This window comes from Botryllus schlosseri, chromosome 9 (assembly GCF_051294905.1).
Source record: "Botryllus schlosseri isolate E-star chromosome 9, Bs_hap1, whole genome shotgun sequence".
Taxonomy (NCBI): domain Eukaryota; kingdom Metazoa; phylum Chordata; class Ascidiacea; order Stolidobranchia; family Styelidae; genus Botryllus; species Botryllus schlosseri.
The window spans coordinates 1,719,850-1,731,266 of NC_137244.1; the positions used below are offsets into that span (position 1 = coordinate 1,719,850).

General features: G+C 40.1%; 1 long non-coding RNA gene across 1 annotated transcript; it reads right to left on the minus strand.

Moving 5' to 3' along the window:
- Nucleotides 1-8,174: 8,174 nt before the first annotated feature.
- LOC145447040 (uncharacterized) lies at nt 8,175-9,882 on the minus strand. Its single transcript, XR_013917422.1, has 2 exons — nt 8,837-9,882; nt 8,175-8,357 (listed from the first exon to the last, which is right to left on the minus strand). It is a non-coding gene; the product is annotated as an uncharacterized LOC145447040 (long non-coding RNA).
- Between the last annotated feature and the right edge of the window lie 1,535 nt (nt 9,883-11,417).

Genomic DNA, 11,417 nt, shown 5'->3' on the forward strand with positions numbered 1-11,417 from the left:
TTCCGAATTAGATGAGATTTAGAGCTACACAGCTTTTCCAAATTATGTTAAAATTAGAATTAGAGCTACGCAGCTTTTTCCAAATTAGATTAGAATTATATTACTGGCATTTCGCTCTAATTCCGTGAGATTAGACGACTAGAATTATTTAGTTGTCCAAGCCTGGTTCGAGTCGCCTGCTTGCAGTACCAATAATAAATCCAATTTGACTTTGTCCTTGTTATTACTTAATGCGACAAGTGGGTATATTTCTGAAGCTATTTTTGAGTTAGTGCGTTTCATCTTACGTCAGCGAGGTAAATTGTCCTCAAAAACACTAAACAAGAATGCTCTAAAATGCTGACAAAACCATGGAATATCTAGGTACAAAGGCACCCGCCTTATTGTCGGCATGAATATGCACAACGAACGGCACATATTTATTGACGCACTGCGATATCGCAGTACTACAGTATATACTACACATTTACAACGCCGCAACATACCCTACGGAAACTTTATCGCTGCTAGTGATTATTTTTCATCCTCACTAATTCTTGGTCCTAGTTCGGCCCATGTAAGCTTACACGAAATAATAGAGTGTTTTTCGGCATATTCAAATCTTGACTGGAGTCAGGCTCACTTTCAACTAGACACTTTCATCTCACCAAATCTGTCGCAGCCAATTACTACACGCGACAGGATAGTTAGTACGACTGCCCGGGATCGCAGTTTCGTGGTGTTTTGAAATGATGAAAATATTATTAAAACTGATTGACTATAAACGCGGCATGAGCACTCGTCATTTCCTGCTTTTATACAGGGTTGTAACCAAGTCACAAGGCTCCGAGTCACAAGTCAATCTCACTTTTATATTTTTGACTCGAGTCAAGTCGAGTCATTTTCAATTCCCACCGAGTCAAGTCCGAGTCCAAGTCAGCGAACAGAGGATCGAGTCCGAGTCATGGTATTATGACTCGAGTCCGAGTCCAAGTCATTGTGTTGACTGCTCAGTTTCCAGTCAAAGTCATCCTAAACCCACTTTTTATAACTCTGTATGGTGATATTGAATGGTTCGCATTTATAATATACCAATTTTCCTCACTTTTAGCAGTTTCTGGTCCCATTTTCAAGCACCAGTACCAACAAACGAAATCGCAATAGTGTGTTGGCTTCGAAATTACAATGAAATGTCGGTCTTGGCCGTCTGAATCTCGAGTCAATGACTTGCTTCGAGTCATGCGCATTGACTCGAGTCCAAGTCGAGTCAATACACAAACTCACTCGAGTCGAGTCGAGTCATTTCCGTATTTTGAAAAAATGACTCGAGTCGAGTCGAGTCATCCGAAAATCGTGACTCGAGTCGGACTCGAGTCGAGTCATGACTCGAGTCATTACAACCCTGCTTTTATATCTCTGGACATTAGTATCTCTGGACTTTAATTCAACTATACTAACTGTCCTACTCAAATTTTTGCGTAAATGAATTACATACTTTTCGTATTGAACATTCGAGCGGGTTTCTGCAGATATGGATCAATACCGTTAAGCATGATCCGTTTTGAATACTTTCGATAAAACGTATTAATATAGTGTAGCCTTCTTTGTTTCATCTATGGCGACTAGGACTATATACCGCGCATGTTTGAGAACAATCGGCAATATTCGCGAAGGATTTCATATGTCATCACCTATTCGAATTACAACAGAATATGACTGATATCCAGAGGTGGTCAGCAACGAAGTACTTCTACTTTTTGGAATTACTCAAGTAGTTTTCCTCTACTTCTGGTACTTATTCAAGTAGATCTGATTTTCTCTACTTCTACTTCGTGATATTTTGTGATCTACTTACTTACTTTTCGCTATTTTCAGTTTGTCAAGTAGAAGTAGTCTAATCCCCCAATACGAACGATAACTTGAGGAATTCCGCGGCTGTTTTCATGGAGTACCAACATTTAATATTTATAAACGTCAAGTAAAGCCCAGAAATTTTATTGCGCTTCGCGCATAGTAGTGATGGAGTGACAAATATGTTTTCATGAAAGAATCAGTGAATGTAATTTAGATATCGGATTGCTTGGTTCCTCTCACACCGCATTGTCGCCCATATCAAATATTTCATCACAGTAAATATGGCCCACCACAACATTTGAAACTACCGTTTCGCAATCTAGCAATTACCTATCATATTGTAATCTAGCAGCCCCTTACGTGTCTTGATAATCTGAAAAATCCAGCTTTTTTGAACGTTACACCTGTTTTAGCAGATGACGTTTTAAGCTTTGTGGACAAAATACAGGAAATATATTATCCGCTTTTTAGAAGTGGTATTTGTATTTCATTTTAATTGCGAGTATCATACTTTTACTTTCATAGATGTTAAAGCATAAACACATGTGTAGTAATGCCTCCATTTTCCGAAAATAAAACTAGCCTACACTAAATATAACTTTTGCGATCCACAATATTTGTTATTAACGTATAATAATCACGCAAGGTGATGTAACCGTATCCGATACATTTTCTACGTATTGCTCTTCGCCTAAACTTGGGGCCTTATAATATGGGGTAGGGCGCCATCCCATGATATTCTCAAAAAACGGGATGCTCTAGTAAACAAAGGATAAGTATCGCATCTTCATATCAATACTATAATTTGCATCCCGTGATGCGAAACAATACTTATTATGTCGAAAATTGATACCTCCTGGGATGCATCAATACGAATCAAGCTCCCTGCACGTGCCGCATAGCTCAATTCGCAGCTTTTGACAGTCCATGCGAACGAATTAAGACTGTTTTCAAAACTACTTACTTACTTGAGTAGATTTAAAGTCAGTTAATTCTACTTCTACTTCAAGTAGTTTTAGGTGGCTTATTGAAGAAGTACTTCTACTTGTACTTGAATAGATTTTCCGTCACTACTTCTACTTCTACTTGAGTATCTTTCTTGACTAATTTGACCACCTCTGCTGATATCATCCACAAGTCAGTTTTTCTTTTCTTTAGCAATTGTCATATAATTCGGACCCTCTCTGTCTTTCAGCGTTCCCTTTATTTGAATTCAAAACGACTAGCACTTTTTATACAGTTGCACTGTGTTCCAGAATAGCTATAACCATAAACTCTTGTGACCTCAGAACAGTGTGGAGATCAAACCACTACCTTCGAGTCACGAGTCACCTTGAGACATTACACATTTCGACCCGAGCCCAGCCAAGTACCGTCAAGTCATCATTCAAGCCAAATTGAATTTTCGAAGTATGCATGATGATGCAAAGTCACTGCACTTTGCCAACTGGGTGTAGGACAAATTAATTGGTCATTTATCTTGAATCAAATACTGAATAAACTTAAATATACATACGCTCTGATCTTCGATGACGTAACCTCGGTGCAACAATGCCAGCCTCGTCCGTGCGTAGATGCGGTCTTTCTAAGCTTCAATTCCTCCGCTTCGTGTTGGAGTCCGAATTGGACTGGATAGATGGTGATGTGAGGCGGCTTATATGCATTTCTGATTCAAAAACAACCTAACATTTTTTCGCCCACAGCTGGTTATCAGTTTCGGGCCCAGTTCGTGAAGAGGTATTTCTTTCTTTATTCTTTTATGAGTAGTTGTTCGTGTTTCAGCTGCGGCCATTAACTAATTGTTTTCGGCTCTATTAGCTACCAAAATGGCACAACTTCGTGTGCGAGATAATCTACCTCATCATTATTAATGACCCATTATAACGGTTTCGTGCGCGAACAGAAATGACCAAGTGTCACGATTCGTGCACGGCTCCTTATTTGGATAAAAACATCAGTCGCCATTTTGATTTTGCGTCAAAACACAATACCTTGCAGTACCTTGCTCGCTGCAATCACCTTTTCTCCGCTCAGGGAAATACTTTACTTTTTGTTTGTAAAGTAGGTATCCTATTTAGGTTTTCTTTCACAAGCTTACTCAGCAACCCACACGTCACAACGTCTAAATACAAGAATTCTTCAATTCGGATTTCCATGCGAAGCCTAGCCAAAACTGCAAGATCTCAGTGTTTTTAGGCGTCAGAGCTATACCCTATACGACTCAAGCCCCGTTGACCCATAATTGGCTGAAGCGCCGACTTTGAGAATCACAATTAGCCCCCCTTTTTTTATCAAAAGGACCCCTATCGCTTACCTATTCCTTTAGGCCGCCGGCGGGCGCTGTTGTTTCATTTTGCGCACACAAGTTCATTCGAGGTTTTCCTAAACTGGATTACGGCACATAAATTGATAACCTATGTCTTAACGATTGTTCTATTTACGTTATATTGAGGCATAGCAAGTTCATGGATCTTTTGTCTACCTCTGGGTCTTTCCTTACGCTATTCTCAGGATATAACTAGGCCAAGCGCTGTTCGTAAATCAGGGTCTTTTTAGATTATTTGCACGCATCACTAACGGCGCACAAGATTCACGCCAGAGGCAATGTCGCAGTGCGAAGATCGTTTCACTTGCATTTGGTCAAAATTTGTGAAACACCCCTGCCCTTATGACGAAAAGTGTTGCCTTACAGTTGACATTTCTGGTTACTGGAGCAAGAGGTATGTTCCTTTCGGTTTGCCTCGAAGGCGATTGTTGATATACAATGTTCTTTCCAATTCTCTACTAGTTGCTGACGATTACCCCTGACGAGTGTCAGACGAAAATATTCGGGTTCATTTCAATATGAATATACTATTTAATTGTATATTGAAGTTCTGTACTTCCAAGAAGCTCCTCGAAGGAATAAATAAATGCCAAATAGTTTTTTTTTATAGAATTATACCGGGCGCATGAGATAGGTAGTTGGGCGTGGGTTCATTATATTTCAGTTACCTTAGATCAATCGTTCGCGAAACTCCTAGTCAGGAAGTGGCAGTAGGTTCACGCGGGTTTATTATACAGCAAACATATGGCAATATCGTTATTTCATGTTGCGCAACCAACCAGCAAACCAGTGTAGCTGGCTCACATCAGACATCTACTGCCAATTTCGCAGTATGTGGCATCCATTATGAGAATTTGTACCTTGGCACCTTTGAAGTTCAGGACTGTCACTCCTAAATATGGCCACATTGCCGCGACCTCTGTCACCAGGATTACAAACCTCGACCGTTCGAAATTCGATCCGCGATGTGATTACGCCCGAAAAGGTCCGCTCAGTAAATCTACTTGAATTCAAACTACTTGAACTAATTCAGAACTCGCATGTCGATCAACTGTTACGTCACAATTGAAAATTTGTGACGACATGGTAGCACCTGTGATTCCTCGTATGCGCCTCATTTTCTCTGTAAAAATTCCTACTAATCATGCGGGTAGCCGTATTCAAGCATGCGAAATTTGAGTTACGAGAACGTAGCTTCGTCGTGACGCTCCTTTTAAATGCGACAGCACATGATCACATGCGTAAATGGAGCCAACATGTCCGCTACAGCCGTATATAGCCAATATAAGGTGTGATACATCAGTGACATGGGGTCAGGGGAGGCAAGCGAGGCAGTTCGACACCTATTGCTACGATGAGTGAACGAAAATTGCGACAATTTCAATTACTATTGGTATTTTCTATCGATGTTAATGAATGACTGAATTTTGAATATTTTCCTTTCAAAATTAGGCGAATTGCATATTTATTATTCGAAAATACAGCCCGATGCGATAGGTAAGGCACAGACGGGCCAAACTTCGGCATTGATACCGCAAGTCATCGTAAATAGCTTGGAATTTATAATAACTGATGTGAACTGAATGTAACTGTCGCACTGATTCAGAAAATCTAAATACTGATCGACTTCTCAATTCTGACAGTATTTGGCGCGAACATATAACGCTGCGCTTCATGCCTATATTTTATCGCCGGTGTCACGAAACGACATACCAATCAAGAACGTGGATAGTTATGGCGTTGTTTGTAATTGTGAATGTCACTTCCAAGTTCCACGGCAGTTCATTTCGCGCAGTAGATCAGGAAAACGGTGCGCATATATATTTGATAACTACGTTGTCATTTATGGGCATCACCATGTCGCCGGCGCGACAGTGACTTCAATTTGGGGATAAATTGGGGATTTCGAAAAGGGCTGTCCGAGCCCCTAACTCTGAAAACGGCATTGTCTTTACCTCTCAAAGACATGTAGGCTTACAAAAGCTCACGAGAATAATAATTGTGGCCGTGATGAAAATTTACTAACAAATTTACTAACAAGTTGCTGTAAAAAAATATTTATTTGGCAAAAGAGCCATATACGGCTCGCGAGCCATAGGTTCCCGACCGCTAATATAGAGAGTACCGCACGGCAATTTGGCGATTATTGTATCTTCCTTGTACGGGCGAAATCAGAATACATATATTCTCGCGCGTTGTGTCAAATACAAGCGACATCATATGCCAACGATTGCCAATATACTGCACTGATCACCGGCGTAAATAACAATCCAAATTGGGTTCAAATTTAGGATCACGTACCATTGTTGGTTTTCTTGCCATGAATTTATTGGAATACTTTCAGCAGCAATTCAAAAGGTCATGAATTCCTTGCATTCGCAACGTATCTCCAAGGCTACGCGTAGCTCTCATAGGTCGTGGCTATTTGCTACATTCGTATTATAATTATCTTGTAACTCAACGTCTGAACTGTAATCGGCTTAGCCGCGAATCTTGGCCGGCTGGGAATTCAACGTCGAGTTAACTTTATGTTTTCTTTCACCAAATAGTCACAAATTCGCGGAGTTTAAAAGGGTCCAAAAATACAACTACAGGTCACATTTCTTTAGTAAATTAACAGTCGGCTGCACGCCTCATATTAACTTTGCTGCAACGATAGTTTTTCGCATCTCATTCTAGTTACCATATGGCATCGATTATGAAATTTGACTCCTTATAATTTCCTGAATTTGCATCGCACGTCAACAAGCTTTAACGGATATTCACTCTATCGGGCCAGATTTTAAAATGTTGCCGCAGTTCGCTGATTATAGCCGCGGCGTCGAGTTCATATTTCGACTCATTCAAAATGGCCGACGAATTATTCTTCTAGCAATTTATGGTTGTTTCTAGCAATTATCCTTTTTACACGTACACTACATTAATACCCTCAAGTTCAGATTACTCTACACTACATTTCCACCATTTTTTCTCGCTTATACGACAAATTTTGTTTGTGTTAAATTCACTTGTTCCCTATAAGATCTAGTAAAATTCAATCGAATTTATGCTTCGTCATATTACACTTCTTTGACTACCATTCTCTCAAATTACATTCAGTGTTCTCCGTGTAACCCTGGGTACTAGGTATATGTGAACCGCAAGTTTTATTCTATTTTTCATGCAACTAACTTTTTACTGGCACTATTTGGCACCATATGTAAATAGATCGCTTGATTATTTCACTGTCGGTAAAATATGAGGTCCTTTCTGATTTGACGTCAGGCTAGACCGCCGAAAATTATATTTTTACTGGATCAATTTTTTCAGGCGTTTTTGAAATTGCCAACACTGAGTTTTGCTACAATGCCTTGAATACGGATCAATTCGAGTATCTCATACCCTAATAATTTAAAGCAACTTGTAAACAAATGCAACTTTTTAGTGCAACTTTGTGAAAAATAAATACAACTGTTTTGTTTGTTTTGTGGTATTCATGGTGTTAGTCGACTACGATATATAGTCATTTACTCCAAGCCGCGATTCTTCATTATTTTCCGTCACTGCCGACTTATAGCACGGCCCACCTTTAGGCTTTTTGTAAGACACTGCTGACGCGGATGAGGTGGCGAGGAGGAGCCTACACTGAAAAAAAAATTTACCTCGATTTACCGCGAAATGTCTGGAAGCAGGGTGGCCAGCCACTTGGCAGTAATATAACATTACCGTCACTCAATGTAAATTTAACTTACACCCGTCCGGTAATCTAACTTTACATGCCAGACTGTAATGTTACAGTCACCTCTGGTATATTCAATCTACATTTTCTTCTGTACATTTACCACCGAGACTGTAATTTTACCGCCTTACCTACCTACCCACCTACAACCCTACATGCTGTCCTTGTAAATCAGATTACATGCCAGCTTGTAAATTCACGTCTCAGCCTACATCCATACCTATCCAAAGCAACGCGATGCCAAAATACCGCAAAAGTTTCTTCACGCTCTCAAGACGACATTAGGACAACTGTATATTCGTTCATGATTCACGATGAAAAAGTATTGCTTCTGGAGGTATAATTCTTGTTTAGGAGGCATGCAAATATAGCACGAGTGATCCCAAGAAAAGGTGAATTAATTCCAACGCCGGATAAACTTCCAATTGTTTCTTTTTCTCGTCTTCATTCCTTCTGTGTGACTAGTATCTTGCAGTTCCACTAAAAATAATTCATGCGTAAGTCGCTATACTAAGCCAGGTTGCTAACCTAGACATGACTTATAAAGACCAAGACAAATAGGCTAACAAAAATATAACAAGTTTTGAAGTACCGGTACTGGTACATTGTGAGTTGACGACTCCTCATTTGACATGATATAGCAGATATTCATGACTTAAATGATCAATGTATTGAAAGAAAAGGTGCCTCATTTGATGCGGCATGTGAGCCAAACATATCGAGCAGTGGATGAAAACATATCTAAGCTATGACCCGATAAATGTCAATAACAAGCTAACAGTTTCAACTACTCCGCGGCAGAGTATGTGGTGTCGCAGGTCATTATACAAGTCGACCAATATCCCAAAATAGAGAATGGGGCGGCTGAAATATTTAAATCATGAAACCAAAGTCATCCGGGTGGTGTGCACAGTCGTAGATATTCACGGTAACTAATACTATACAGTAGGCTACTGTACCTTTTGCGATGCGCATCCCATTCATCAGTCCTGGGAGTCTTCAACGAAAGTCTCTACTTTCTTCAATCACAAGTCACAAGCTTCGCACCGTTAGCATTTGCATGCTCAAAGCTCAATATTAATGGCCGACCAGTCGGCTACTCGGCTCGACACGCAGACGACTTTGAAATAAGTGATATTCATCCGCTCACATATGCCACCAATAATATTTACTGTCCACGCTATAATGTTCAATCCAGGTTGGTTTTTCATACAGAAACATCTATCAACACCTATAGTCCCTTTCTTTTGCATCTAATTTCGTATATATTGATATTTATTGATCCGCGTGTGGTTCCCTACTTACTTACCTAACCGGACGCTATTTGTGATGTCACAGTTGATTGTTGGATGTTTACTACGAATCTCAGAAAAACCCGCAACGCGCAACCTAAGGTAACCTATTATAGGTCGCCGTGTCCGCCATTAAGAAATGGTCAACTGAGCCTGCTGTGCTGATATTTCTAGTTTCAGGAATAAGATTATATATCCTAAACTGATTTTTGTAACTCATTAGCTCTATCTGTTACAACAAATCTAACCGCCGAGACCGACCGTGTAGCCATAGCCTTAATATAATGTCTATGGTGTAACTACATTGTCAGCTGCTTCTTGCACCCAACTATGCACTATACCGAAATTGGTACTAGAGGGTCAACCAGTTCCGTGTGACCTAATCCTGTCTCGCGAACGAGGTTGAATCAGGTCAAATCGCAACGAGAATGATATCACAGTGACATGCACTTCCACGTATCCACTGGTTGCTGGGGCTTGGAAGCTAATCAATTTTGCCAATAGCTTGGTAAAATGCCGTAGCGAGTAACTGTCAGTAACCTTGCGAAGAAATTCTGGTAACTTGACTTAGCAGCTAAATTAATGTAATATTACGTATCAAAATGTAAAATGACAAGCTACACGCTGCTATTGGCTGCGACCGGTAATTCGTTGTAAAATTTACAGAAATTTCTTTGTAAATCTACCAGATTTTTTTGTGTGTAGGTAAACCTCCAACACTTCGATATCGGAAGTCTGAAGTCGACCTCGGTCGGACTCGAACCCGCACCCATTGGTGTTGCAGCCGCGGATTATACCACTACGCTATCTACCTCTATCTTAATTTTAAGAATCTTTTCCTCTTTCGGGCAACCTTATCCGACTAACCATGTTCCTGGAGATTTAACAGCAGAGCGGTCATATGTTCAATGTTCAATTTTCATACATTAATGCTGAACCTCGGTATGCTAGATATGCCTGTGAATATTATGGGTATTCGGCATACCCTCAATTTCATCATCAGCACAACCTTCTTGGCCAATTGTACGGTTCGAAAATAATGATCACTATGCATTACGCGAAAGGAGAGAGAGTATAAAAACGTGATTTCGTTGCACATGTCGATATGGCGAGCATGAGCCGATAAATTCCATCTCATTGTTGCTATGAATCGGATGAACAAATACTCGTTCTTTCGTGATAGTTCGTTGATCGGGCCGCGAAGTTGGACACTGGACAGTGTTAGTGAGTATGCAATTATGCATGCGAATTGGAATTCCTTACTGCGTATGATCATCATTCACTCTAGTAAGGATTTTCGAGGGTGAATAGGGGATGGCAGAAAAGTAGCCCAAAACGCCGTTACACTCAGCGAATAGTTGTCGCGGTGCGAGCGACTCAATGCGGTGTCAGGACTCCAGGGTATTTATGTTGGAGACAAATTACTGATTTGATACGCGATTTCCAATTTGTAATCATCTGTTTTGTAAATTCAAACCCAAACTTCAAAAAAAAATATTACGAAGTAGAAGTAGAAGTAGAGAATATCAGATCTACTTGAGTAAGTACCAGAAGTAAAGGAAAACTACCTGAGTACTTCGAAAAAGTAGACGTACTTCGTTACTGACAACCTCTGGTAGGTCACCATTATATCTGGGCCATTTGTATTGTGAAGGCACGAAATAACTGTAGAGTTTAACCAAGAAGTTGTTGAGAGATAATTACAAGAAAAGATAGTATGAGCAGGAAAGATACCTCTTAAAACATAGTAGGAGGAAGGTTTTGCCTTCGGTGATAATGAAGGTAAGCAACTGTGCTTAATCTGTCAAGATTCGCTCGATAATTACAAACCTACAGCAAACCTTTGCCTTGAGTTACCCAACGAAAACAGATTTACGGAGTAATAAGATTACCGAGCTGAAATATTTCCTAAATGCTCAGCAGCACTTGAAGGAAATGCTCCGCACTGCTTTGACGTCATATCAGCCTGACTTGAATCACCTTGCAGCCCAGGTGGAGACATACCGAATCACCACACAATAAGAAACTTCACAAAATTCTCATAAACGAGGACAAAATTTCAAAAAGGACGACATTTGGGCGTCCTCGGAGAACATATTCAAAAACCTGAAAAAGGAGGACAAATCCTCCCAAAGGAGAACGTGTGGTAACCCTAATCCGTTTATCTAATCATACAAGTTGGTTCACCTAAATTGAAAACAGCTGATTTTTAAATAATAATTGGAATATTGTTGTGCTGACTGAAAAA